The sequence below is a fragment of the Pan paniscus genome, chromosome 21 (assembly GCF_029289425.2).
Source record: "Pan paniscus chromosome 21, NHGRI_mPanPan1-v2.0_pri, whole genome shotgun sequence".
In the NCBI taxonomy this organism is placed as follows: domain Eukaryota; kingdom Metazoa; phylum Chordata; class Mammalia; order Primates; family Hominidae; genus Pan; species Pan paniscus.
In genome coordinates this window covers 3,147,508-3,175,242 of record NC_073270.2, presented here as the reverse complement: position 1 = coordinate 3,175,242, position 27,735 = coordinate 3,147,508, and the positions used below count along the sequence as shown (strand labels likewise).

The 27,735-nt window shown below is 48.3% G+C and overlaps 1 protein-coding gene across 1 annotated transcript in view; it reads right to left on the bottom strand.

The window, feature by feature from the left end:
* Positions 1-273: 273 nt before the first annotated feature.
* Positions 274-27,735, bottom strand: part of STK35 (serine/threonine kinase 35) — an 83,083-nt gene continuing 55,621 nt past the window's right edge. The window contains exon 4 of the mRNA XM_034947331.3: positions 274-2,202. The gene's annotated coding sequence lies outside the window, so the exon portion shown is untranslated. The remainder of the gene's footprint in view (positions 2,203-27,735) is intronic.

Genomic DNA, 27,735 nt, shown 5'->3' with positions numbered 1-27,735 from the left:
TCACTGTGCTCCACTTACAGCTCTCACTAGGACCCACTTCATTTTTAGTGTATTTCTGGCACTCCTGCATCCCTCAGGGCCCTTCCACCCTTCTCTCCGCTCATAGCTGCTCACGGCAGCACCACTGACTCTGCCTGAGGACTTCCTCCGGCTGCAGGAGCTGCTCAGCCTGCACGGGCTAGCCCAGAAGTGCTCAGGAGCTGAGGGCCCTGGGAGCAGCCCTTGGCCACTAAAGAACAAAAGGTGCTGGATAGATACCACCATTCCCCTCGCTCCGCAGGTGAGACGCCAGCCGTGTAGTCATCAATGTTCTCCAGAGAAACAGAAGCAAAGGGATATCTACACATAGACATAGATAGAAAATGATTTATTACGAGGGATTGGCTCATGTGATTATGGAGGCGGACAAGTCCCGCTATCTGCTGTTTGCAAGCTGGAGGAGGCCCAGGAAAACCGGTGGCGTAGTTAGTTCCAATCTGAGTCTGAAGGCCTGAGAACCAGGTGCTTCCTGTCTCTCTCAAACAATCTACTTATGCTCAAATCCTAACTCAGGGTCTGCTTCTGAGAGAACCCACTGCAAAGCGTGCACTGTGTGTCTTCCCTGCTGGAATGTACACGCTTAGGAGCGAGGGACTCTGGTCCACTGATGTAGTCCAAGCACCTAGGATTGTGCCTGGCACATCAGAGGCTCTGGAAAAACATTTGTTGAACAGATTGTTTACACACTGAATGGCAATTCAACAAATAGTTCTGAAGTGCCTACTTTGCCAGCTCTATGCCAGGCATCCAGGACATACCTGGAACAAGACAGAAGGGAGTCCTACCCCCTGGTACTCATCGTCTAGTGGGAGGAGAAAAATAGACAAACCCACTGCAGGCCATCAGTACTGAGATAAGGACACACAGAGGGCTGTGGGGGCACAGAGGAGGCCCCAGTGGACACTCTGGGGTGACAGACTGGAGCAGGGCTGGCTTTGTGGGCATGTGACTTGTGTGGTCACATGGGGCCCTGCCCTTGGAAGGGCCCTAAACTTGGTGTATTTTTTAATTTTTATTTTTTTGAGATGGAGTCTCACTCTGTCACCCAGGCTGGAGTGCAGTGGCGTGATCTCGGCTCACTGCAACCTCCGCCTCCTGGGTTCAAGCGATTCTCCTGCCTCAGCCTCCTGGGTAGCTGGGATTACAGGCATGCGCCACCACACCCGGCCTCTAAACTTGGTTTAATGCTTTGCTGTTGCCATCTTGAAATTCCTAATTATTTTTGAACTTTTTCATTTTGCACTAAGTCCCACAAATCATGTATCTGGTCCTGCCTGGAATGATATCCCCACTGAGACCGGGGGTGCTGCATGAAGGCAGGTAGGCTGCAGAGCTCTGTGTTCCATGAAGGAGACACAGCATGTGTAAAGGCTCAGAGATGAAAGAGAGCCCAGTATGTTCCAGAAACTGTAGTACTTTGGTTCGGTTGGAGCACAGAGGGTATGGGATGCCAGAGAAGGTGGCAGGGGCCACACTGAAGGGCATTGTGGGTCTCCCATGCTCAGGAGTCTAGACTTTATCCAAAGGCCATATCACGTGTTAAGAGTGGGGCAGGAGGGCACAGGGGGCAAGACTGTGGCAGCGAGACCTGTTTGAGCCTGTTCCAAGAATCTGAGGCAAAGAGATAGTGAGCCTGGCAGATTTGAATGACACTTAGGGGGTGGAAGACAGTACTCAGAGGTTGATTGAATACAGAGGGAGAAACTGCCAAAGTCTGTTTAGACTTCATATTCACAACCCCTAGGGAGTGGAGTGGTCCCGCAGGCGTGGGCACCGTGCCTTTTGGATGCTTGCTTGTGACGACACATTTCTGCTCAAGCCAGGGGAGATGAAACCCCCGTGGGGAGAGGCTTGGCTCTGGCCTCTCTTCTACCGGCACAAACACAGGCTTCAAATGAGCTTTCTGTCCGGAACTTTAATATGTTAAAAATGACTGTGGAGCTGGACTCTGCCTCCCAGTGCCTGATGCTGCAGGAGTGGAAGCCTCCCGGGGCATGAGAGGGAGAGAGGGGATGATGAAGGGGACCTGACTTGATCCTGCTGGAATCCCCAAGGTCAGACTGTTCCATTCTGGAGAATCCTGGAACACAGAGTGTTGGAGCCAGAAGGAAAGTTAGCTGTGGTCTCATCTGACCTCCTTCCCATGACAGATGGGAGCAGACCCTGCAGAGAAGAAATGAATTGCACAAGGTCACAAGGAGGGTTGGAGAATCCTGGGCTCCTGGCCCCTGCTCTGGTGCTCTGATTCCCAACCCCTGGCACCCCTTACTTCAGAGGATTTGAAAGGCACATCACTCAAGGTCACAGGATGCCTCTGGCTTTTTAAATAATTAAAGATGGGGGTCTCTCTATGTTGCCCAAGCTGGCTTCAAACTCCTGGGCTCAAGCAATCCTTCTGCCTCGGCCTCCAGAGCAGCTGCATGTGAATTACAGGTGAGCTCTACCATGCCTGGCTGCTTCCTTTGTTAATGAACGAAAACTCTAACTTAAAATGCTTTATACTGATGGTTTTCCAAGTGTGGTTCCCAGACCAGCTGGCATCAGCATCACCTTGTTAGAAAGGCCAGTTCTTGGCTTTACCTACTGAATCAGAAATTCTGGGGGTGGAGTCCAGCCACCTGTGCTTTAACAGGTGATGTTAATGCCCACTCCAGTTTGAGATCCACTGCCTTAAGCAGTAAAGATGTCTATCATCACACAAATCAAGACGCCCAGGGTTGGTTATCTCAGTGGCCCAATGACTATAGGGTCCCAGGTTATGCCTGTCTTCCCATTCCTCCATCCTCAGTGTGTGGGCCTCTGACTTCAGGCTTGGACTCTCCCAATCACTAGGTGGCTGCTCCATCCACAGCTTCACCATGACTTCAAGAAGCAGAGGAGATGGCCTCCCCGGACATCCCTTTTCATCAGTGAGAAAATCTTGCCTGGAAGTTCCCTAGCAGACATCCCCTCCTATCTCATTGGCCAGAATTGGGCTGTGTTCCCTCCTCAAACCAATCACTGCCAAACCAACCACTGGGAAATGGAGTTATGATTAGTTACGAGTAATCTTCAGCTACAGAGGGGAAATACAACCTAGTAATACAAAAGCACAGGTCCTTTGCAGCAACCTGGATGGAGTTGGATACCATTATTGTAAGTAAAGCAACTCAGGAATGGAAAACCAAACATTGTATCTTCTCACTTATAAGTGGGGGCTAAGCTGTGAGGACGGAAAGGGATAAGAATGATACAATGGACTATGGGGACTCGGGGAAGGGTGGGAGGGGTGAGGGACAAACGACTACCCACTGGGTACAGTATACGCTGCTCGGGTGATGGGTGCACCAAAATCTCAGAAATCACAACTAAAGAACTTCTTCATGTAACCAAATACCACCTGTTCCCCCAAAACTTTCAAAATAATAATAATAATAAAGCTGAAACAAAAAACACAGCTCCTGGAGCCCCTTCCTCTTCAAATCCTAGTTTTGCCATTTACTAGCTTCCTGACCTTCATCTAATTACTAAACCTGCTGGGTGTGGTGGCTCACTCCTGTAATTCCAACACTTTGGGAGGCCAAGGCAGGAGGATGGCTTAAGCCCAGGAGTTCAAGACCTGCTCTGGCAACATAGCAAGATCCCATATGTACAATATATATATATATGTGTGTTTTTTAATTAGCTAGGCATGGTGGTGCACACCTGTTTTTTAAAAAATTACTTAACCTGTGTGCCTCAGTTTTCACATCTGTAAAATGGACATAATAATATTTATCTCAGGAGTGTCAGGAGGACTAAGTGGATTCATATTTGTAAAGCACCTAAGACAATACTTGGCTATAGATGAATTTGTTAAAGAAATATCATACGTAGTTCTTTATCTTGCTTTTTTGTAACTTAACTATGGGGCTTGGAGATCATCCAGTAACAATACAGAGGCCACTTCCTCATTCTCCTTTTTATTATTATTATTGTTGTAGGATATTCCATTTCATGAGTGTGTATAATTTATTTAATAATTGTTTTAATTTATTTGCAATTACAGAGTTGCAGCGGATAAGCTTGTCATGTTGTTTCATGTGTGTGAGTATCTATTGTAGGACAAAACCCTATAAATACAATTGCTGGGTTGAAGGATTTGTGAATTTGTAATTTGATAGACATTGCCACATTGCCTTCCACAGAACGTTACGCCAATTTACACTCCCACCAGCAGTGCATAAAGGTGCACGCCCCTCCACAGCCTCACCACCAGCAGTTACCATTTCACCACACCCCTCCACCCGTGACAATCCGTGTGTGTTGTTGCCTTCAATTGCCCAGGAAGAAATAGACCCACGAGGAAAGACAACTTGGCTGAGACGGATCAGTGAGCTGCAGGAAGTCCCAGATAAGGACCCTCCTCAATCCCGGTACCACACTTCACAGTTTACAAAGCACTTCCCGTCCTAGAGTAGACCATCCCCTGGGTCCCGTACTGTGTACAGCAGCTCCCAGATGCTCTCACTCCCAGCAGCCAGCACCTGTGTCTTTCAGAGGACAGTTCGTAGCCTGCTCGACCCAGCTTTGCCTGTACGTATGGAGAGCTGGAAGTGCCTGGAAAGGTATGTCCTCCAGAGGGGAATTTACTCCCTCTAATTACCAATGAGCACAGGACTATGAATACCCCAGCTCCCTTGCCCCCCAAATGGGCCAACTCTGAGGTATGACTTATGCCACCTCCTTTGCAGGACTGACCTGGTGGGGCTTGGTGATAACACACCCTTGCTGGCCCTGCCTGCTTCCCCTTCCTCTAGCTGTTCCTGGAAATACTTCACACACAGTAAGTCATTTTCACAGGAATCCTTGGTTCAGGGTCAACTTCTGGAGATCCCAACCTAAGACACCTCCATGGTCTCCTTCATGCTTCCCTGTCATTGGACCCATTGTACAGATGAGAATACAGTGGCCAGTTAGAATTGACACAGCTACCAAGTGGCTGTGGTGGGGACTAGTACCTAGGACTTCTAGCTCCTCATCCATGTTCCTTCAAAGGAAGGACCGTAACTCCAGCCAGAGCTGAAAATGAAATCTCTTTTTAGTCCTCACCTCCTGAATGCAGTAAATTCATGAACACCTGCCCGTGTGTGCATCTCTCCATATGGTGTGTCCCTGGGCCTCTGCCTCTTCTCGTCTCCAAAGTGAGTATGCTGTCTGATACTAAAATCAGTTCAGTATTTCATGTGGGTCACATCCTACATGTTGAGTTTGACTATAATTGCGCCAGGCAGACCATAATACATTTATTTAACACTAACATACTTTAAATTCGGACCTCTTGCATGTTATTTGCATCTATTTGATTGGGGAGGGGAATGAACAGACACACCTCCTGCGTTGGTCAAGTTGGCCTCTCATGACCTAGAATGGGAGCTGAGGACCAACAGGCTTGCCCCTGTCCCAGGGTCTGTACTTAAATCAGTGGCTTAGTTGACTCCCACCCTGCTCTGTCTACATACAGGGCAGAAGCTAAGGTGCCTATGTGAGCCTTGTGTTGCCCCAGGGCGCACCTTGCCTAGGACTGGGGTGATGCCTCCTCTGTGTCCAAGTGTCCACTCCCACACATGTCACTCGAGCCCATGAGCTCCATGAAGTCCAACAGCACCTCTGGTCACTGCTGCATTCCCAGGGCCCGGCATGCAAAAGATGTTTAAAGCACATTTTGGTCAGATGAATGAATGAATGAACGAATGAGTGAATGCATGAATGCACACCGGCTGGTTCATCTTTCCAAAGCACAGTTCGGATCCTGTCCCTCTCTTGCTCAGAAACTCTTAGTGGCTCCCAACGACTGCAGGATAAAACCCAAGGCTTCATTCTGGCATTCAAGGCCCTTTATACCTTGTTCCAAACCTATGAATGTACAAAAAATTATTGCACATGATTCGTGTCAGACCTGCGACAATGATCCTGAAACTGAGCCTTGGAGAGGGAAAGAGGTGAATGCTCTTACCTGCGTCAGTTTCCTCCCCTCCCCTCCCCTCCCCTCCCCTCCCCTCCCCTCCCCTCCCCTCCTTCCTTCCTTCCTTCCTCCGCACCTGGTAAGAACATACAGCCCAGGCCCTAGGCCAAATATCAGAAATGATCTGAAGACCCTGCCTGGGCAGGGACAGCTATCTGCAAGGAAGGGGAGTTAGGATTAGCCTGAGGTTAGCATTGGAGTGGTTTCCCAGAAAGACTCTGGCTGTACTTTCCCAATCTTTCCAGGAGGGGGCGGCAGCATCCCTGGTTACAGGCGCTCACGCATCTCGGAGCTGCGGCGCAGGATGTGTCTGCGGGTGGAGAAGTGTGTGTCTGTGTTTGCAAGTGCGGCAGAGGGTCTCAGCATATGATTGAGTGGACACGAGTGAGAGCGCTCCAAGTGAGGTGTGTGTGTGTTCATTAGACTCTCACTCGGCTTATTGTGCGTCTACTCTGTGCCAAGCCCTGACTCTGATACTTGGGACCAGCTCAAGAGACCAGAGCTCAGTAGAGGGGAGCAAAGAAAAAAGCAAGTAAATAAATAAATAAATAAATAAATAAATAAAGTGATGTCACCAGATAATAAAGATCTAAGGTGGGGGTCGGGACTGATTTGAACCACGTGGTCAGAGCACCTCTCCAAGAAGGCAACCTCCATACTGAGACCAGAAGGACAAGAGGAAACCAGCCAAGCACAGATAGATGTGGGAGATGGTTCCAGGCAGAGGGAGCAGGGAGGGCAAAGGTGAGATGCAGTGCTGTCTTGTAGGAGTTTGAGTTTGAAGAGTTCGAATTTAATTCTCTTTTCTTTCTTTTTAATTTCTTTCTTTCCTTTCTCCTTTCTCTTTCTTTCTTTTTCTTTCTTTCTTTCTTTCTCTTTCTTTCTTTTCTCTTTCTCTCTCTCTCTCCTTCCTTCCTTCCGTCTTTCTTTTCTCTCTCTCTCTCTTTCAGACTCTCGCTCTGTCACCCAGGCTGGAGTGCAGTGGTGCAATCTCGGCTTGCTGCAACCTCCATCTCCCAGGTTCAAGCGATTCTCCTGCCTCTGCCTGCCGAGTAGCTGGGATTACAGGAGCACACCATCACGCCCGGCTAATTTTTTGTATTTTTAGTAGAGACAGGGTTTCATCATGTTGGCCACGCTGGTCTCAAACTCCTGATCTCCAGTGATCCACCTGCCTCGGCCTCCCAACGTGCTGGGATTATAGGTGTGAGCCACTGTGCCTCTTGTGTTCGAATTTAATTCTAAGGACAAGAAGTCCTCAGATGTTTGAACAGTCAAGTGATGCGATGTGATGTTTGATTTACACTTTCAAAAGATCTCTGGCTGCTGAGTGGGAATGTGTTAGAATTGGGCCAGTGACAGTGAGGAGGCTACTGCACCAGTCCAGGCCAGAGTTGCGGTGTGACCATGGGGGCTGAGGAAGTGTGTGGACGCAGCACATTTGGGAGGTGGCACTGTTGACAGTGGGGGCGAGAGGCAGAAGCAGGGCAGCTCCTGGTTCTTGGCCTGAACCAAGACTTCTAAGGGGAACAGCTGTATCGGGGCAGTCTGGCATTTGAAAGGCTCGTTTCTGCCTGAAACCTCTATGGTTTGGCTCCCTGACCTGACCAGTTCGGGACTTCCAGGGCCAGTCCCTTCTCCATCCTCCTCTTTTTTGGAGGGAGGTTCTGGAAACAGCTGGTTCCATCCTAACCTCCAGGCTTACCAGGGCCCTGTAGGGCTCAGGAACAGAACATTCTGCTTGGATCCTATACAGGGACTTTTCAGTTCCAGACAGCTCTTTGCCTGCCCTCCCTCCCTCCCTCCCTCCCTTCCTTCCTTCCTTCCTTCCTTCTTTCCTGCCTGCCTGTCTGCCTGATTGCCTGCCTGCCTGCTTGCCTTGCAATCATAGCTCACTGTGGCTATTTTGCTGTTGCTGTTGTTAGAGACAGGGTCTCATTATGTTGCCTGGGCTGGTCTCGAACTCCCGGGCTCAAGCGATCCTCCTGTCTTAGCCTCCCAAAGTACAGGTGTGAAACACTGCCCCTGGCTTAATGCTTTATTCTTGACTCATTCAATCCTTGATGGGAGGGAGAATGCTGGCTCTGGAGACAGGTAGCACGTTGTGAGGAAGGAATCCAGACCCTATAGAGAGGCACTCAGCTAAGGTTGCAGGGGACAGCGAGACCACTCATCCAACACATGGTGAATGAGCCTTCAGAAAACTCCATGCCCAGCTAATGCCAAGAGGAGCAGAGATGAGCTCTCTGCCAAGCCCTACCCAAATTGTACATTTATGCACACAGTATGTGTTCCTGTGTTAGTCATTATGTTATGGGTTTGTTATGCAGCAATAGATAACTGGAATAAATAACCTTGAATCTCAGCCCTGCCCTTTCCAGCTGTGTGAGCTTGAGTAAGTCACTTAACATCTCTGAGTCTCAGTGGCCTCAACTGTGGAATAATACAAATAATAACAGAAGGAGAATCATGCTGCTATAAAGACACATGCACATGTATGTTTACTGCGGCACTATTCACAATAGCAAAGACTTGGAACCAACCCAAATGTCCATCAATGATAGACTGGATTAAGAAAATGTGGCACATATACACCATGGAATACTACGCAGCCATAAAAAAAGGATGAGTTCATGTCCTTTGTAGGGACATGGATGAAGCTGGAAACCATCATTCTCAGCAAACTATTGCAAGGACAGAAAACCAAACACCACATGTTCTCACTCAGGTGGGAATTGAACGATGAGAACACTTGGACACAAGAAGGGGAACATCACACCCCGGGGCCTGTCGTGGGGTAGGGGGAGGGGGGAGGGATAGCATTAGGAGATATACCTAATGTAAATGACAAGTTAATGGGTGCAGCACACCAACATGGCACATGTATACATATCTAACCTGCACGTTGTGCACATGTACCCTAGAACTTAAAGTATAATAAAAAAAAAAAAAACAGAAGGAGGATAGATATCTCATGAAAAATTCTCATAACACCCAGAAAGGGGAACTCGTGTGTGAAGCATCCCCCACAGACAGCAAGCAGAGATGTGCAGGCTTGAGCCTGAGGTTTGTGCAATACACAGTGCAGGGGTTTTTGTTCAGTACTCTGAAGCACTCCGTAAGGATCCAAGCCGGGTTGTCGTGGTGTTGGATGTGGTGGTGTCTGAAGAGACAGTCAGTATCCAGAGGCTTAGTGCTTCCCGGCCCATGATCCTGAGCTGGTTCACCAAAGGGCCTGCCTCCCCAAGCCAGGGCCCACGTGCCATGCAGGCCCATCCCACTGCAAGGAGCTCAGGGCCTTGAAAACTTCACCTCTGGGACCACCACCACCATTGCGGTCACACCCTGGACTTGCAGTCCTTATATCAGCAGGACTCAGGGGGTATCAGGCCCACAAACGCTGTTTCTAATTACCTTCTGCTTACCTTCCAATTCCCACTGAACCCATTCTGAACCCTACCTAGGAGCTACAGACCCTCCACCCACCTTCCAGCCACAGTGGAGGGCTGTGCTGCAGAATCAACACCTGATCCTGGCAAGACATTCACCAGGCTGTCTCGGTTCCCTGACCTATAAAGAGGGCAGGATGACCTTATTTGCGGAGTTCTCATCAGGATTAAAGATAATAATAACTACACAGTCGCTGGCCCTTCTAGTAGGTACTAGAAAGCTGGAGGTCGGCAGGACCACACGCAAGTGCTCCTGCAGACGGAAGCTTTTCTTCCAAGCCTCCAAGGACACTCGCCAGCCCTCTCCAGCACCCAGGCAGATCTGGGCTGGGCTGGAGGCGTGGGTCACCACCAGAGCCCTTGCTGCCCACGGTGTGTGATGCTGGCTGTTGCCAAGCAACAGGCCTCAGCTCAGGCCCCGAGCCCCAAGGTCAGCTGCCCACCAACTGGCTTGCTATTTCTGGGCTATGGGGGCTGCCAGTGCTCCTGGATTCCTTGCCTCAGTTGAGCCCTGTGGGAGGAGAAGCATACCTTGGGCTCTGGTTTGGGAAATCCATAAGTTGCCATATGCCTCTTTTTTTTTTTATTTATTTTTATTTTTTTTGAGATGGAGTCTCGCTTTATCGCCCAGGCTGGAGTGCAGTGGCGTGATCTCGGCTCACTGCAAGCTCCGCCTCCCAGGTTCATGCCATTCTCCTGCCTCAGCCTCCCAAGTAACTGGGACTACAGGCGCCCGCTACCACACCTGGCTAATTTTTTCTATTTTTTCGTAGAGACAGGATTTCACCGTGTTAGCCAGGATGGTCTTGATCTCCTGACCTCGTGATCTGCCTGCCTCGGCCTCCCAAAGTGCTGGGATTACAGGCGTGAGCCACCGCGCCTGGCCTGCCACGCCCCTTTTAGAGATGATCCAGGAGAGGCTGGAAATCCCAATCTGTCACCAGGTTTGGGGCCCAGAGAAGGGGAGGGGCTCACCAAGACACAGAGCAAATCAGTGGTACAACATGGGCTGTGGAACATAGATCTGATCTCCTAATTCCAATCCCCACTGGCAAGATGATGCAGACAGCTCAGAGAGGTCAAGGGACTGACTTACGGTCATGCAGCAAGTAAGGGGCAAAGCTAGGATTCCAGCCAGGTCTGTCTATTCCAAGATGACTGTAGCATCCTTTATGTACCCTTGTGATTTCCAGGCGGGACTCCTTGGAGACTCAGGTGTCTGCAGAAGTGTCTTAGGGCCTCAGAGGGAAGGTAAAAGAGACGCTGAGCTCGCAAGTGACACTCTGGTATGCCCTCCTCATCTTCATCTATTTTATTTGGGTCTCACAAGGAAAAAAAGAAAGGCTAAAGTGTTTTGGGGAAATTGATGATCCATTCGGTGCCTTAATTGCATCAATGTGAAAAATGAGGCTTACAGAGGGGAAGGGACTTGCCCAAGATGCACAAGAACTGGGAGCCGGCTGGGCGCAGTGCTCACGCCTGTAATCCCAGCACTTTGGGAGGCCAAGTAGGGTGGATCAAGAGGTCAGGAGATCAAGACCATCCTGGCCAACATGATGAAACCCCGTTTCTACTAAAAATACACAAATTAGCTGGGCATGGTGGCATGCACCTGTAGTCCTAGCTACTCAGGAGGCTGAGACAGGAGAATTGCTTGAACCCAGGAGGCGGAGGTTGCAGTGAGCTGAGGTGGCGCCACGGCACTCCAGCCTAGTGACAGAGTGAGACTCCATCTCAAAAACAAAAACAAAAACAAAACAAAACAAAAAAGAACTGGGAGCCAGGATCCCTGACCCCTCCACTCTCCACCATGGGTTCCCATTGCTCCCCATCTTGTGGATTGGAAACAACATGTCCAGAGGACTTACGTGCTGCCAGCTCCTCGATAGGGACTGTGCAGCAGCTACTAAATGCTGAATCAACTCCTTTTAAACCGGCATCATGAGACTTCTTTCATCCCCATTCCGCTCCCTAAGTAGCATCTTGTCCCTTTTTTTCTCATGCATCTTGGACTTGGTGCACTCAGAAATGACCATGTGATTTATTGATTCACTTATTCATCGCCAGCCTCTCCCCAACTACAAGGCAAGCTCCAGGGGAGCAGGGACCAAGTCCCTCTTGTTGACACCTGTCTCTGCCTCGCCTGCACTAGGCTTGGCACACAGTAGGTGCTCAGGAACAGGAATGATGAAGGTGGAGCCTCACAACACCGCTAGAGGGGACAGTTGTCATTTTTAGTCACCCAGTATCCTACTCCCCTTCCTAACAGTACCCTGATTTCCACATCCTGTGGAGTCTTAGGGATTTGCTACATCTCCCAAAATAAATTATAGTTCTCCCCTCCCCTGCAGAATAAATTAATAATAATAAATAATAACAATAACACTAACATTTATTGAATGTTTTCTGAATGCCAGGTACTAATGTTCTAAGCACTTTACATAGATATTTCACTGAATCTTTACCATAACCTTACGCCCAGACACAGATGCAGCTCCCAGCTCTCTTTCAGGGAAAAAGCAAGGCTCAGAGAAACGGAAACTTGCTAGGAGGTAGCAGACTGGGATTTGAACCGAGATCGACTGGCTCTGGGGGTGCCAGGCCTTTTTACTCCCTTGTGAGTGCATTTTCCTTAGGCCCTGCCTCTCACTGCACTCATATAGCCGAAGTGAGATGTGTGACCTCACCATCTCGCCATATGGGACGTTATCGTCTGAGTGGAATGACAAAGGGTGGGAGAATTAGTGGAGATGCTAATCCCATAGTTGGGGTCCTGACAATCAGGTAACTTCTCTTCTGGTTCCTGCCTGATTCCAAGCCTGCCTCTCCAGCCTTTGCCTCAATTCTGTGTTCCCTAATAATCTCCCAATAAATTCTCCATTCTTCCAAGAACCAAAGATTCTAACAGGTACAAGAACAAGAGGGGACGTGTCAGCTCCTATTGTGCAACGAAACATCCCCTAAGTTTAATGGATTAAAACAATAAGCAGACCAGGTGAGGTGGCTCACGCCTGTAATCCCAGCCCTTTGGGAGGCCCAGGTGGGCAGATCACCTGAGGTCAGGAGTTCAAGACCAGACTGGCCAGCATGGTGAAACCTAGTCTCTACTAAAAATACAAAAATTAGCCGGGTGTGGTGGCGGGTGCCTGTAATCCCTGCTACTTGGGAGGCTGAGGCAGGAGAATCTCTTGAACCCAGGAGGCAGAGGTTTCAATGGGCTGAGATGGCACCACTGTACTTAAGCCTAGGCAACAGAGTGAGACTCCCTTTCAAACAAACAAACAAAAACAACAAGCAATTATTTCTAACGATTCCATGGATCTTCCGGTCTAGACCAGCTCATCTAGGATGGCCTCAGGCATCTGTCTGGCGCAGCCAGGAGGGCTCACTGCTGTCACATGTGGCCTCTCACCCTCCAACAGGCTAGCTCAGGCTCATTCATGGTGGTCTCAGCGTTCCAAAGAGCGGCGGTGCTTCCAAGCCTCAGCTTGCATTATGTTTGTTATTGTCACCATTGGCCAAAGCAAGTCATGTGGCCACAACCATTGTCGGGGTAGGAAGAGATTTCCAAAGGGCATAGAGAGAGGAATGGGATCGCGTGACCATTTTTACCATGTACCACTGCTGGGAATTATTAGAGGTGGTGCTGTGCTGATCACTACTGTACAAGTGGGGAAACTAAGGCACGGAGCAGGAAAGCGGCTCTGCCAGCAACACACGGTGAGTTGGACACAGAGGGCTTTCGAAACCCTGTGGAATCTGCAACCTCAGCCACTGTTTAAGGCAGGGCTTGGTTTTTCTCACTCTGATGTGAAACAAGCTGGGACAACAATCTCTCTTGCAATAAGGAAAATGCAACAGTGAAACATTTGTTGTGCAAAATTAGAGTCCCATTTCCTGTGGGAAGTGCTGACCTGGGATAATTGCCTTTATGTGCGGGAAAAATAAGAGACGGACCTGAAAGTGTTTTCCGGAATCCAGAAAGGTGGCTTTCTTTAAAAAATCAATTACCTACTCCCACTTCAGAGAAAACACTTCACAGATGCATTTTACATTCTAAGTAGAATTCAGTGCTCCCGGCTGAAATCTACCTGAAAATTCTCAAGGACTGAGAGGCCAGACAGAGGCCCCCAATTACCTCTGCTATCGACGTTTCAGGCGCAGGATGCAGTGGCCATCTCAATAATGAACTGCTTTTTTCATCCAGAGGAAAACTCAAAAGTGTAAAATAGGCCTGGGACTTGGCTTTCCCGCCCACGCCTGGACTGCAGTCGACCGGGTTGACACCTCCCTGGCGCGTGCTTAACAGTCACATAGGAAAGACACTGAAGGGAGTCCCTTCATCTGGGTCTGCTGCTTTGGTGTCGGGCTCAGGTTCCCTCCTCCTCATTGTGGGGAATTGGCTGATGTTCCAGCAGCACTGGTTTTCTCATCGGTAGAATAGGAGCAGTAACAACACACCTAGCAGCATGCAATCATGTCACAGTGAGGCTTTCCAGGCTGCAGTATTTTGTCTGAAGGCCAGGACGAGGGAGCTAACATTTGTCAAGCACTTCTTATGCACCTTGGGCCTCCACCTCCCCACAGTCCCATCTGGGCTCAGTGGGCAGCGAGTGAAGGGTCAGGCTCTGAAGCAGGACTGCCTAGGTTCAAATCCCAGCTCCACCAGTCACCCGCTGGCTGACTTCAGGCAAGTGGGTTAACATCTGTGTGCTTTGCTTTTCTCATCTGTACAGTGGGGTTACCCATTGTGCCTAGCTCCTAGAGCAGATGCCCGCAGTGAGTATGCTAGTACCTGCCAAGGGCTGGGAGAAGCATATGCGTCCTTGTCCCCAGGGGACAGGAGGAGGAGTATGATGGAGGGTGCAGATGGGAGAGGAGGTTAGCTCCACCTTTCACCTGTTGAGCTGAGGCACCCTTGGACAGGTGGGTGGAGGTATGGGCACATTTGGGGGAAGCAGGAAGGCACAGATGGGTAAAAGGCGTGGAGATGTCACTGGCCCTGCAATAGGGTAGGGAAAACCGTGATGGGTGCCCCTCTTCTCAGAGGAAAGTGCTATGTGACTCTAGAGAAAACAGTTTGAGATGCTGATGGGGTGGAGGTGAGCCCTGGCCTCAACTGTAGCCTCTTTATAAAGGAGGTCTCTGAGAAAGGGAAGGACGACCCTCATGCTGGTGCCTCGACTGAGCCAGCAGCCCTTGGTTCAAGTCATTCCCCACTCATCGAGCCTCAGTTCCTCTCTATTTAAAATGAGGACCACAGTGTGCAGTTTCAGGGGGTGCTGTGGAGATTAGAAGTGTAACCGGTACATCAGGGCATGACACAAAGAAGGTGTTAAGAGTCAACAGCTGTGCTCCTGACACTCCATTCTCCCCTCCTCCCCAGGATGAGGGAGCTAACGTTTGTCAGTCACTTCCTATGCTCCTTAGGCCTTGACTTTTCCACAGTCCCGTCTGGGCTCAGGGGGCAGCAAGTGGAGGGTGAGGCTCTGGAGTAGGACTGCCTAGATTCTATTGTCATGGCCAACCTGTTGGCCACTCCCGGAGCTCTCCAGGCTCTGGCCACTTCTCACGTCTCCACCCTGACAGCCCGGCCCAAGAACCTCCAGCCCTTCCGAGTTCATGGGGCTCCTCCTGGCCCATCTGCCTGCTTCTTCAGCCATCTCCATCCCAATTTATTCCTAATATAGAAGCCAAGGGACCCTTTGAAAATGGAAGCCAGATCCTCCCACTCTGCTCAAAACCCTCAAAGTACCCCCCCTACTTGGAGGAAAAGCCAGGGACCATGCAAAGGACTGCAAAGCCCCTGATCTGACGCCTCCGACTTCCCTTCTTCCCCTTGCTTCCTCTGCTGCAGCCAGCCTGGCCTAGACGCCCCCAACCCTCCACTCAGGGCTTCTGAACCTGCTGCTCCCCCTCCCAGCCACCGCCTGGCTCACCCCAACTCCAGTCAGGCCTCTGCTCAGCTGTCACCTCTGCAGGGAAGCTGCCCTGACGGCCTGGCCCTCCGTATCCCATGACCTGACTTCTCTCTTCAAAGCTCTCCCTGCCTGATGTATACGTATACGTTTGTTTATGTATCTCCCTGTACCGGGCTCCATGTGCCGACAAAGCAGGGACTGGAGGGATGGCTGATTCTGAACCCCCGGGAGCTGGCATGGCCTTGCTCACTGTGGACCCTCAGGGACTGTGACTACAACAATAGCTGTCACTCACTGACCTTTGAGAAGGAGCTGGACTCCTGACATGCACCGTGTCCCCATAACTCTGAGAGGTCAGTGACAGTGCTAGTCCCAGGTGGACAGAGGATGAGCTACCTGAGCCACTCTGAGGGTAGGAGGAGGCATCTGGTTGTGCCCACAGGGGCAGCTCAGGCCATGAGTCCAAGCTCAGGAAAGCTCAGAAGGCAGCGAGGCGGCACCAGAGGGAGCACCTGGAGCCCTGCGCGTGTACAGACAGGAGGATGGAGAGGCTCGACCTCGCAGGGTCATCACTGCCTGGGTGGGGCTCAGGCCCCAGGCAACAGCATCCGGAACATACCAGGGCCTGGGCTCCTCCCAAGCTCCGAGCGTCACCCATGCAGTCTTCTTTCAGAGCCAGTGGGCCGGGTGAATGGGTGGTGGGATCTGTCAGGGCAATTAGAGAGCACAAAGCTGAAGAGCTGGCAGCTTAGGACATGACCTGGGGAAGTTTCTCTGGGCAAACACAGAATAAAGGCTTTGCCTGCCCCTCACCACTGCCCGGTGCCAGATTATGTAATGTGTTGATGCTGCAAGTGGCGTCCTCACAGCCCTCTGAGAACTCTGCCTGCACCCCAGGAAATGAGTCCCAGAGGAATGACCCAGCTGACTGGACACCCCCCAACCTGCCCAACTGACACATGCACGCACACACACACACACACACATTCACAGGCAGACACCACTGTCCAAGGGAAAGCAGAAACCTGGCTTTGGAGTCATTCACTCACAAACTCTTTATTGAGCATCTACCATGTACCCTGCACCCTACTAGATGCTGGGGATATGGCAGCAAACACAGTGGATAAAAATGATGCCCCTGGCATGTGGGGGGAGAGACAGACAAGAAGCATGACACACAGGTGGGATGTCACATGGTGATGTGTCCTCTGGAGAAAAACAAAAACAAAGCCAGCAAGGAAGACAGAGGCGAGGGTGTGGCTGGGCAGACATCAGGGCAGGGGCAGGGGGAAGCAGTGCAGGAGAGTGAACAAGTGCAGGGGCCCTGGGGCAGGCCTGTGTGTCCTTGCCATAACACAGCAGCTCGGGGCAGGGTGGGGGTGTGGGGAGGCTGGAACGGCGTGAGTGAGGGGAGAGGAGAGTAGAGGATGTATGCATGGTGAGGACTCGGAGGGATGGACACCACTGCAGGCTTCCAGCCAGCAGACCTGAGGGCAAGTCTGGTCCTATCAACATGCACAGTGGCAGCTGTGGGTCTCTCATCTACAAACAGATATGGGGGTCCCCTACCTCCTGAGGCCATGCTCCCTCCCATCTGCAGCCTGCCCATCTATTACTTCTCCATATTTGCTCCCTCCCCTGCAACTCACCTATGCTTTCATTCTGAGCTATGGGCAGGAGGAGGTGACCTCCTGCTCCCAGTGGTCCAGGTCTGGCAGGATGGACAGCACCATGGCTGCTGGGAGAAGGAAGATGCTGCCAGGTGGGCAGGAGGGGCCCAGGTACTGGCAATCAAAGGTCAGAGCTGGTAGCTGACTCTTGGAGCTGGAAGGACCCTTCTGGACCAGCCACCCCTACCTTTCCCCTCCAGCTTTTATTTATTTATTTAAATGATGTCTCACTCTGTCACCCAGGCTGGAGTGCAGAGGCACGATCTCAGCTCATTGTAGCCTCCGCCTCCTGGGTTCAAATGATTCTCCTGCCTCAGCCTCTTGAGTAGCTGGGATTATAGGTGTCTGCCACCATGCCCGGCTAATTTTTGTATTTTTTTTTTTATAGTAGAGATGGGGTTTCACCATGTTGGCCAGGCTGGTCTTGAACTCCAGATCTCAAATGATCCACCTGCCTTGGACTCCCAAAGTGTTGGGATTACAGGCGTGAGCCGCCACGCCCAGCCTGCCCTCTAGCTTTTAATTTGAATATTTTTGTACTACAGAGAAATTAAAAGAATCATGCAATGAATACCCTTACACCCTTCGCCAAGCCTCCCTAGTTAGCATTTTGCCACATTTGTGCTGTTCTCTTGGTAGGCAGGTATGTGGCTGGGGTAGGGCAGGGTGGGAGACAGCGAGAGAGATATCACAAAGCTTCACCCCTAAAAACTTGGGCATGCATCCGTGTATCAAGCAGAATACTACAACAAGCGGCATTCTCCCACACAACAAAAATACTAACTAAATACCAGAATAACCAAAATGTTTAACATTGTTACAAGGCTGTCCTCATACAGCTCATATTCTAGTTCCCCAAATGTCTTGATAATGTCCTTTATAGCAGTTTTACTTTTATGCTTTTCAGTACGGGATTCCATCAAGGATCAGGCACTTCCTTTGGTTGTTACATTCCTTTAGGGTTTAATCTGGAATGAATAGTCCCCACTGTACCATCCCCCCCACCTTTTTTTTCCTTTCATGACATTGACATTTGTAAAAGAGACAGCCCAGGTGTCTTGTAGAATGTTCCTCAATTTGGGTGTGTCTGATTGTTTCCTTGTGATTAGACTTGGCTAAGCATTCTGGGCACGAGATCTGCAGAGGGGAGGCTGCGTCTCCCATTGTGTTATATAAGGAGGGGCCTCCTGCCAGTTTGTCTCATCATTGGTAATGCTAAGATGTGATCATTTGACTAATGCGTTCCCAAAGATCTCTCCATTATAAAGCTAATCTTTCCTTTTGTACATAGTAATTCATCTGTGTGATGAATTGTGATATTTGAGATATGTGAATACCTGTTTCCTCATGAATTTTCACTTAGTGATTTTAGCAGCTATTGATGCCTTGCCTGAATCAATTATTGCATTAGTAGCTGCAAATAGAGATTTTTCCCATTATCCTTTCTATGTTCTTCTGTAAAGTTTTCCTCTCCCTTCCCTCTCCCCTGCTTTTGTAGTATCATCATACACAGATTAAAAAACTATTATTATTGTTCGATGTGTTGTAAATCCATTATCATCATTGTTCTTATTTGACGCTCAAATTGTTCCAAGTTTGGCCTCCAGGTAGGGGCCCCTTCAGGTGAACTCTTATGTCCTTCCTACTTTTTAAAAACAATTTGATTGAGGTATAGTTGACACACAATGAATTGCCCATATTTTAATATACAACTTAATAAGTTTTGACATATGTGTACACGCATGAAATCGTCACCGTATTCCAGGGAGTGAACACACCCGTCACAACTAAGTCTCCTCAGGTATCTTTGTTTTTTTGTTTTGTTTTGAGACAGACTGTCACTCTGTTGCCCAGGCTGGAGTGCAGTGGTGCGATCTCAGCTCACTGCAACCTCCGCTTCCTGGGTTCAACTGATTTTCATGCCTCAGCCTCCCTAGTAGCTGGGACTACAGGCGCCTGCCACCACGCCCCGCTGATTTTTGTATTTTTAGTAGAGATGGGGTTTCACCATGTTGGTTGGTCATGCTGGTCTCAAACTCCTGGCCTCAAGGGATCCACACGCCTCGGCCTCCCCAAGTGCTGGGATTACAGGCGTGAGCCACCACCCCCGGCCCTCCTCAGGTATCTTTGTAATAGTCCCCTGCCCTTCACCATCTTGAAGGAACCACTGACTTGCTTTCAGTTACTATAGATTGGTTTGCATTTTTTAGCGTTTTATGTAAATAAAATCATACTCTTTGTGTCTAGTTCCTCTCCCTCAGCATCGTCACTTTGAGACTCACCCATGTTACTGCATGTATGCCTAGTTTTCCTTTGTGTTCTTGAGTAGCATTTGGCTGTGTGGATATACCACAATTCTTTTATCCATGCATTGATATGCAGATGGACAGATGGGTTGTTTCCAGTTTGGGGCTATTATAAATAAAGATGTACTTATCTAAGTCTTTGCATGAACATGTTTCCTTTTCTTTTGAGTAAGTACCTGGAAGTGAAATGGCTGGAGTTTATGGTTAATTTGTAAGAAATTGCTGAAGTGTTTCAAAAGTGGTAATACCGTTTTCCATCCTACCAACACGGCATAAGAGTTCCAGTTCTTCCTCGTACTTACCAACATAGGTGTGTAGCAAGTAGCACCTTATTGGAGATTTAATTTGATTTTTTTTTTTTTTTTGAGACGGAGTCTTGCTCTGTCACCCAGGCTAGAGTGCAGTGGCGTGATCTTGGCTCACTGAAACCTCTGCCTCCCAGGTTCCAGCAATTCTCCTGCCTCAGCCTCCTGGGTAGCTGGGATTACAGGTGCATGCCACCACGCCCAGCTAATTTTTGTATTTTTAGTAGAGGCGGGGTTTTACCATGTTGGCTAGGCTTATCTCCAATTCCTACCCTCAGGTGATCCACCCATCTCGGCCTCCCAAAGTGCTGGGATTACAGGCGTGAGGCACTGTGCCCGACCTAATTTGATCTTTAAATTTAAATTTAAAATGTTTACAACTTAAGTATAAAACAATAAATTTAAATTTAAAACTTTTCAATTTAATTTTCCTTGATGGCAAATGATGTTGAGCATCTTTTTATGTGCAGTTTGCCATGCTTATGGTCTCTGGTGACATGTCTATTCAAATTTTTTGCCAGCTTGCGGGGGTGTTTTATTATTATTCAATTTTGACAGTTCTTTATATTCTTGATACAAATTCTTTATTAAATACATGCTTTGTAAAGATTTTCTCCCAGTCTGTTTTGTCTGTTTATTCTTTTAACAGTGTCCCTTGAAATGCAGAAGTTTTTAGTTTTTTTTTTTTTTTTTGAGATGGAGTCTTGCTCTGTCTTCAAGCTGGAGTGCAATGGCACTATCTCGGCTCACTGCAACCTCCGCCTCCTGGGTTCAAGCGACTCTCCTGCCTCAGCCTCCTGAGTAGCTGGGAGTACAGGCACGTGCCACCACGACCAGCTAATTTTTGTGTTTTTAGTACAGATGGAGTTTCACCATGTTGTCCAGGATGGTCTTGATCTCTTGACCTCGTGATCTGCCTGCCTCAGCCTCTCAAAGTGCTGGGATTACAGGCGTGAGCCACTGCGCCCGGCCGAAATACAGAAGTTTTAAATTTTGATGTGGTTCAATTTATCCATTTGTTCTTTTATAAATTGTGCTTTTGCTGTCATCTAAGAGATATCTGCCAGTGCCATCGGGATTTTCTTGTATGTTTTCTCCTAGAAGTTTTGTCATTTTATATTTAAATCTTTGATCCACTTCGATTTAACTTTTGTATACAGTGTGAGGCATAGATTGAGTTTATTTTTTTAAATATAGTTATCTGGTTATTCTAGCACCATTTGTTAAAAACGCTGGCCTTTTTCCACAGCATTGCCTTTGTAACTTTGTCAAAAATCAGTTGTCTAAATATACGTGGATCCAATTTTGGACTCACTGTTCTTGTCTATTGATCTTTATGCCTATCTTTATGCCAATACCATGCTGTTCTGATTAATGTAGCTTCATAATACTTCTTCAAATCAGATAGTGTTAGCCCTCTAACTGTTCTTTTTTAGAGTTGTTTTGACCATTTTAGGCCCTTTTATTTTTTTATATGAGTTTTAAAATCAGCTTGTCGATTCCTACAAAAAGAGCCTGCTGAGATTTTGGTGGGGATTCCAGTGAATCTATAGGTGAGTTCAGAGAGAATTGCCATCTTAATGACTTTGAGTTTTCCGGCCCACGAACAAACTATGATTAATTCTTGTTATTCATGGTAGTTATGTTTTGTAAAGTGTCCACGAACACTGAATTAGCAAATACTGAACCATTGATCCCAGGGGAAGTACAGAGTGCAGTTCCTATGAGCCTCTGGCTCCAACATTCTTGTCCATTGATAATACATTACCTTGCTTTGTGTGCGTTTCTCTTTAAAGGCACCTTATGTAATAGCTATTTTCTTTTTTTTTTTTGAGTGCGATGGCATGATCTTAGCTCACTGCAGCCTCCACCTCCCAGGTTCAAGCGATTCTCCTACCTCAGCCTCCTGAGTAGCTGGGATTACAGGCGTGCACCACCATGCCCAGCTAAATTTTGTATTATTAGTAGAGATGGGGTTTCACCATGTTGGTCAGGCTGGTCTCAAACTCCTGACCTCAGGTGATCCACCCACCTCGGCCTCCCAAAGTGCTGGGATTATAGGCGTGAGTCACCGTGCCTGGCCTATAATAGCCACTGTTGATTCATCCACATTCAGCTCACATCCAACAGCACCATAATTCACCCCTGAACGGAGCTTTCCTAACGCATGTGTCTTCTCCATGAGGCACACTGCAGCCTCCTTGTATGTGGGAACATGAGGCAGCACTTGGGCACTATATATAGGGACAGTTTAAAGTCACCAGCGAAAAGCATACATGTGAAAAACATGGCACTAAATAGACTGTGGAAAGGATCCTTGTCAACAGTTATAAGACCTGAATCAAGAAGGCAGGGAGTTGCCTTGTATGACTTCAGCTGGGAACGTGAGCATCTGGCTACTCACATTTTTGCTGCCTGTACATGTCTCTGAGTGACTGCTACAGCCCTGTGGTTAGATTTTGGGGTTACAAATAAATTTTAGTGAGTAGGTGAATTTGCAAATACAAAATAGTGAGGATCGACTTATATCTCCTCATTTATTTAAATTTCTTTAATTTTCCCAGCAATATTTTGTAGACCGTGCAAATCTTTGATTTCTTTTGCCAGATTTATCCATATGTAGTTCATACTTTTTGATGATATTTTAAATGGGTATTATTTTTTCCATTTCAATTCCTGATTATTTATTGCTAGCATATGGAAATACAATTGATTGTTGTATATGGATCGTGAATCTGGCAACCTTGCCAAATTCACTTAGTTCTAATAGCTTTTTATAGATTTCATTAGATTTTCTACATAGATGATGATGTCATCTGCAAATAAAAACAGTTTTACTTCTCTTAATCTCATGCCTTTTATTTCTTTATTTCTTGACTGATGGCACTGGCTAGAAACGCTAGTACAATGTTGAATGATAAGGGCGGACATCCTTATTCCTGATGTTAGGGGGAAGTTTCTCAGTCTTCTACCGTTAGTATGATGTTAGCTGTAGTATTTTCATAAATGCCCAAGGAAGGGCAAACTTGGAAGGAGTTTGGACTTTGTTGGAAAAGCTGTAGTTCAGCCACTGGATAGCAGAGAAGTTTGATGGTGTAGTCAGGCTGGAGCTGGCCTGGAGCTGCTGGGTGAGCAGTAGGCCCTCCAGAGTGTGGTCAAGGAGACAAGGCCTTCAGCAACCACTGTCATGGGCACGCAGCATCATGGACATGCAGTGGGAGTCCAGGCACCAGTGGGAGCAAGAAGTCTTTAGACAATCAGGGCTGAACATGAGCTTGCTCTGCTGCTGGGGATGCGAGACCCCAGCCACAGTCAACTGTGTGCAGGCCACATGAGGGCTTTGGTTTTATGAGGCTGTAGAACAGTTACCACTAGACTGAGGCTGCAGGGTCGCACAGAAAGTGTGTTCTGGGCCTATGGCTAGGGTAGGAATCCACTGCAGACCCCTCCCCCCTCCCCCATGCAGGATATTGTAGGGAGCCTTTTCCTCCTGCAATGTCCTTCCAGCGTCCTCCTAGTGAGGGCTGTAAACCATGCCTAGTGGAATTCTGTTGCTTACCATAGAACATATATTGAAGGAGTGCTTGGAACTGACACAGATGGGCAGAACTTGCTATTTTAACTGTTCTTCAAAGCTGGCTGGAGAGTGGGTGTGAGAGTCTCAAAGGACAGTCCAGGGAAGCAAGTTTGGGACCCTGAGAGCAGAGCACTGGCTGGGTTCCGGGGTGCAGGCAACTGGCTCAGCTCGGCAGGCATCCATGGCTAATCATCTTTTGTTCCCAGATTACTGCTCATTTGATGACCCAGGAAAATACAGTACTACTTTTCTGTGCTGGAATTGGGTGTCCTCCTCTCCCAGGCCCCATCCACAGGTCAGGCTTTGCTGCCTGTCCAGAATTATGCAACACAGATGTCCACACGCTACCTCTCGCCAACACAGCTGGGACCAGACCCACCTCTCTTAGCCTCTTAGATCCCTCTTGCCCGGAGCAAAAGTTCTCAAGGTATGTCCTTAATATATCCCACACCTGCCTCCACAGCTCTGCCAAGTCTCTTTCAGTATTGTCATCTGGTGCATGGAGTTTTGCACATAGCAGAGGCTCGGGAAACATTTGTGTGATTAGGGGATACAGATCTCCATGTATTTCATCTGTGAATCCCCAGTACCTAGCAAAGTACGTGCTCAGTGCATACTTAAGGCGGGCAGGGTGAAAGCAAAGTAAAGCTTTGTAAAAGCAAAGCAAGCTGCTCCACGGATCCATGGAGCAGCTGCGTGGGTCCACTGAAAGAATCAGAGCCTTCTCCCTCCCAGTATTCAAAGCCCTTTATTTGTACTAATGCATTTCACCCTGAGAATAATCCTGTGATGGCATTCTTATCATCTTCCTCATCTTAGAGACAAAGACAACAAAGCCCACAGAAGTTACATCCATTTCTCAGGATCACACAGAAAGTGGCCAACATGGGGCTCTAACCCAGGCTCTGTATTTCAGACCCCACTCTCTTCATCCCAAGATACTGCCTCTTCCCACATCTCTTCTATATTCCCAGCCCTAGAAGAGAGCTGACATATAGATGCCATGCATGTTTACTGAATAAATGGTACACCAACAGACAAGGCCTAGGCAGTTTTCTTGTCTTTGCCGAGGTCTGCAGAGCTAATATTAATAATGATGATACCTAGCCGTTACTGGAATGAGCCAGGGGCACACTCCGTGTGGCAGAGCAGCTAGTTGCCTACCCCAACGTCCAGTCTCCCCTTGGCCTTTGTGACAGGACCACTGCCCGTTTCCTGGCCTCCTTGGCTTCAGATGTGGCCATGTGAGCAAGTTCTAGCCAATGAGATATAAGTGGAAGTTTGGTTGTGTCTTCAGGAAAGTTACTTAAAAAGAGGGGCAAGTTCTCTTCCTCTCTCCCTTTCTGCTGCTATTTGGGATGAGGATGAAATGCCTGAAGCTCCAGCGGCCATCCTGGCCCAGGAGGTGACCTTGAAGATAGAAGCCACTTGTTGAAGACCAGGAGATGGGATCCCTGAAGACTTTGGGTAACCAGCATGAAAGTCCTGGATTGCCACCATTTCAGGTGAGAGAGAAACCAAGCTCTAGCTTTTTCTGCGGCTGCTATTTGGGGTCTACTGTTTGTCCAGCGGTACCTAATCCTCACAGGCACAGGTGCGGTTTCCTGTTGTTTTTACTATTTTACTTTATTTTAGAGACACAAATAAAATCTCTTGCTGTGGCACCCAGGCTGGAGTGCAGTGGTGTGAACATGGCTCACTACAGCCTCAATCTCCCAGGCTCAAGGGATCCTCTTGCTTCAGGCTCCCAAATAGCTAGGACGACAGGCTCATGCCACCATGCCTGGCTAATTTTTTTATTTTTTGTAGAGACAAGTTCACCCTATGTTGCCCAGGCTGGTCTTGAACTCTTAGGCTCAATGCTCCTCCTGCCTTGGCCTCCCAAAGTGTTGGGATTACAAGCGTGAGCCACCAAGCCTGGCCCAGGTACAGTCATTATCCTCATTTTGCATATGAGGAAACTGAATCCTAAGGAAGTAGAGTAACCTGATTTGAAGCCGGGCAGTCACATGGCAGAGCCCGTGTACGGAACCACTAAACTATAGGTGCCCCCCAGAAGAATGCTAATTGCACGTATTAGGCACTGGGTAAACACTAGTTGGAGGGTGGCTGGGGTCTGCCAGTGTGGGAACTAGGAATGCAGGGGTTTGGCAGTGTCTGTGGTCTGCTGGCTGGGGGAACTGCACTCTGTGTTCTTACCACATTCAAGAGGTTGAGGCCTGGGCCCTACAGCATTTTGGCAGGGCACTCACTGCGGTTATTAAATTCTTCATATTCTGGTCTGTCCTTAAGGAACAGTAGACCAAACACAGGCAATTTTTGGAGGCTTCTACAAGAGGAAAGTGATTCTAGCCCCATGTGAAACAGGGTGGGGCAGCTAAAGTCCTCTGAAAGGGAATTAGGATTTTAGAGCTGCAAAGGTGATCTTAGTTAGCATCTCCCAAAGCGGGCTCTGCAGCATTTCCCCCAAAACACTAGAATTAGAAGATGTTAATAGGTGTTCAATGTAGAAGCATCACGGATCCAAGAAGCTTGAGAAACCGGATTATTGCAGGGCTTCTCAGCGCCATCAGCATGCATTGGCACCTTCTAGGAAGGGAAGGAAATACACAGTATTCCTTAACATCACTTGAAGTTGGAGCCCTTTTATTTGCGAAGCACTTCACAGGGTGTCTTTCTGGTTTTTAAAAAATATTATCAATAGATAATATTTATGAATAATTTACTGCATGCCAAGTATTGTGTTATGTAGTATATATGCACTCTCATCAATTCTCAGAAAAATTTATGAAGTGGGTACTTGTATTGCCATTTTATAAATGAGAAAACAGGCTCAGAGAGTAACATGGCCAAGGTCACAAGACTAAGTAGTAACGCAGAGGTCCAACCCCTCTGTCTGATTACAGAATCCGCCATGCTGTTACACTCAGGAGGTAACTTGCCACATCCGACACTGTTGGCAGGAGGCCATGATGGATCTGGATTCAGGTATTTTGACTCCTTTTCCAATTACCATTTTGTACTTTGCTGCTTCTAGGTCACGGATGTGCCAGATGGTGGGTGATGCCCATCTCCCCACACTGTACTTCCCTCCCACACACCCAGAGCTGTGACCAAGGGACCAGCTGGGGATGAAGCAGAACCTCTGGGCCTGCCCATCACCAATATGCACATGGCCTCTCCTTCCCCCTATGGACCTGACACATGGACTAGTCCCTGAGCTGAACCCATGTGTCATGGGCCATGCTGTCCAGAAGCCAGCACTCAAAAGCAAGCCCTGGACCACTCTAGGTGTGTGGTTTTTACATTTTTAAATGGTTGAAGACAAACAGAACAATATTTTGCGACAATTTGGTGAAAACTCTGTGAAATCCAAATGTCAGTGCCCATAAATAAAGCTCTACTGGCACGCAGCCCTGCTCATTTGTTTACATGGTGTCTATGGCTGCTGTGTGTTAGGACAGCAAAGCTGAGGAGCTGCAGCAGAGGCCCTATGGCATGCAAAGCCTAAAATATTTGCTTTTTGACCCTTCACAGAAAATGTTTGCTGACCCATTTCCAGATGAAAAAAATCAAAGCCCAATAATATAATCATTCACATCTGGTGATTTCCTTCTCAAGTAGCTGGTTTCATTCCTACTTATCAGGGGTTGGCGGGAATGAAGTGGACTGTGACTAAGCCTCAGGAAAGAAGAGAATTTGCAGGCCAGGCACAGGGTGTGGGCCAGGGCTCAGGAGGCCTGGATTCCTATCCTGGCACCACCCTCTACCCTGCAGGCACCCAAGGAAGCTTATTCTACTGGGTCTGTGAACTAGCATGCTCTGATATGATATGCAATCAATAAATACATATTACATATTTACTATGTGCCTTCTCAGGCACTGCTTAAGCATATCTGTATCTATCTATCTATCTCACATACATACACACAGATTTATATACACACGTGTATATATACAATATATAAAACTTTCTGCTAGTGATAAGTGCTATAAATAAAAATAAAGCATGCTAAAGAGGTGGTGATGGTGAGGTGTTTCTTTAAATAAGGGTGCCGGGAAGGCTCTCTCAGGTGAAATGAGCAGAGACCTGTATCAGGCAGTGAAGAAAGAACGCGTTCCGGGTAGCAGAAACAGCCAGTGTGAAGGCCCTGAGACGGAAGTGTCCTGTGTGCTTAAGCAATAAGGTCAAGATGGCTTGGAGGCAGAGCCTGAGGGGGTACTGGGTAGGAAATGGACCTGGGAGGCCACGGAGACAGGGGGTCTGGAGAATATCTTAGGCGTAATAGGAGCCTACAGTGTCCTGTGCCACAGCATGATCTGTTCTGATGATTTAAAATGAAATCTGTTAGTTGGAGACTGGATTGAGGAGTGGAGCTCAATGCCTCAGGATCTCTTTTGGATTCTCAGGGTGAGATATCACAAGGTAAAGACCCCCTGGGAGGCCAGCAGACCCTGCAGCTCTCCAAGTTGAAAGGCTCAAAC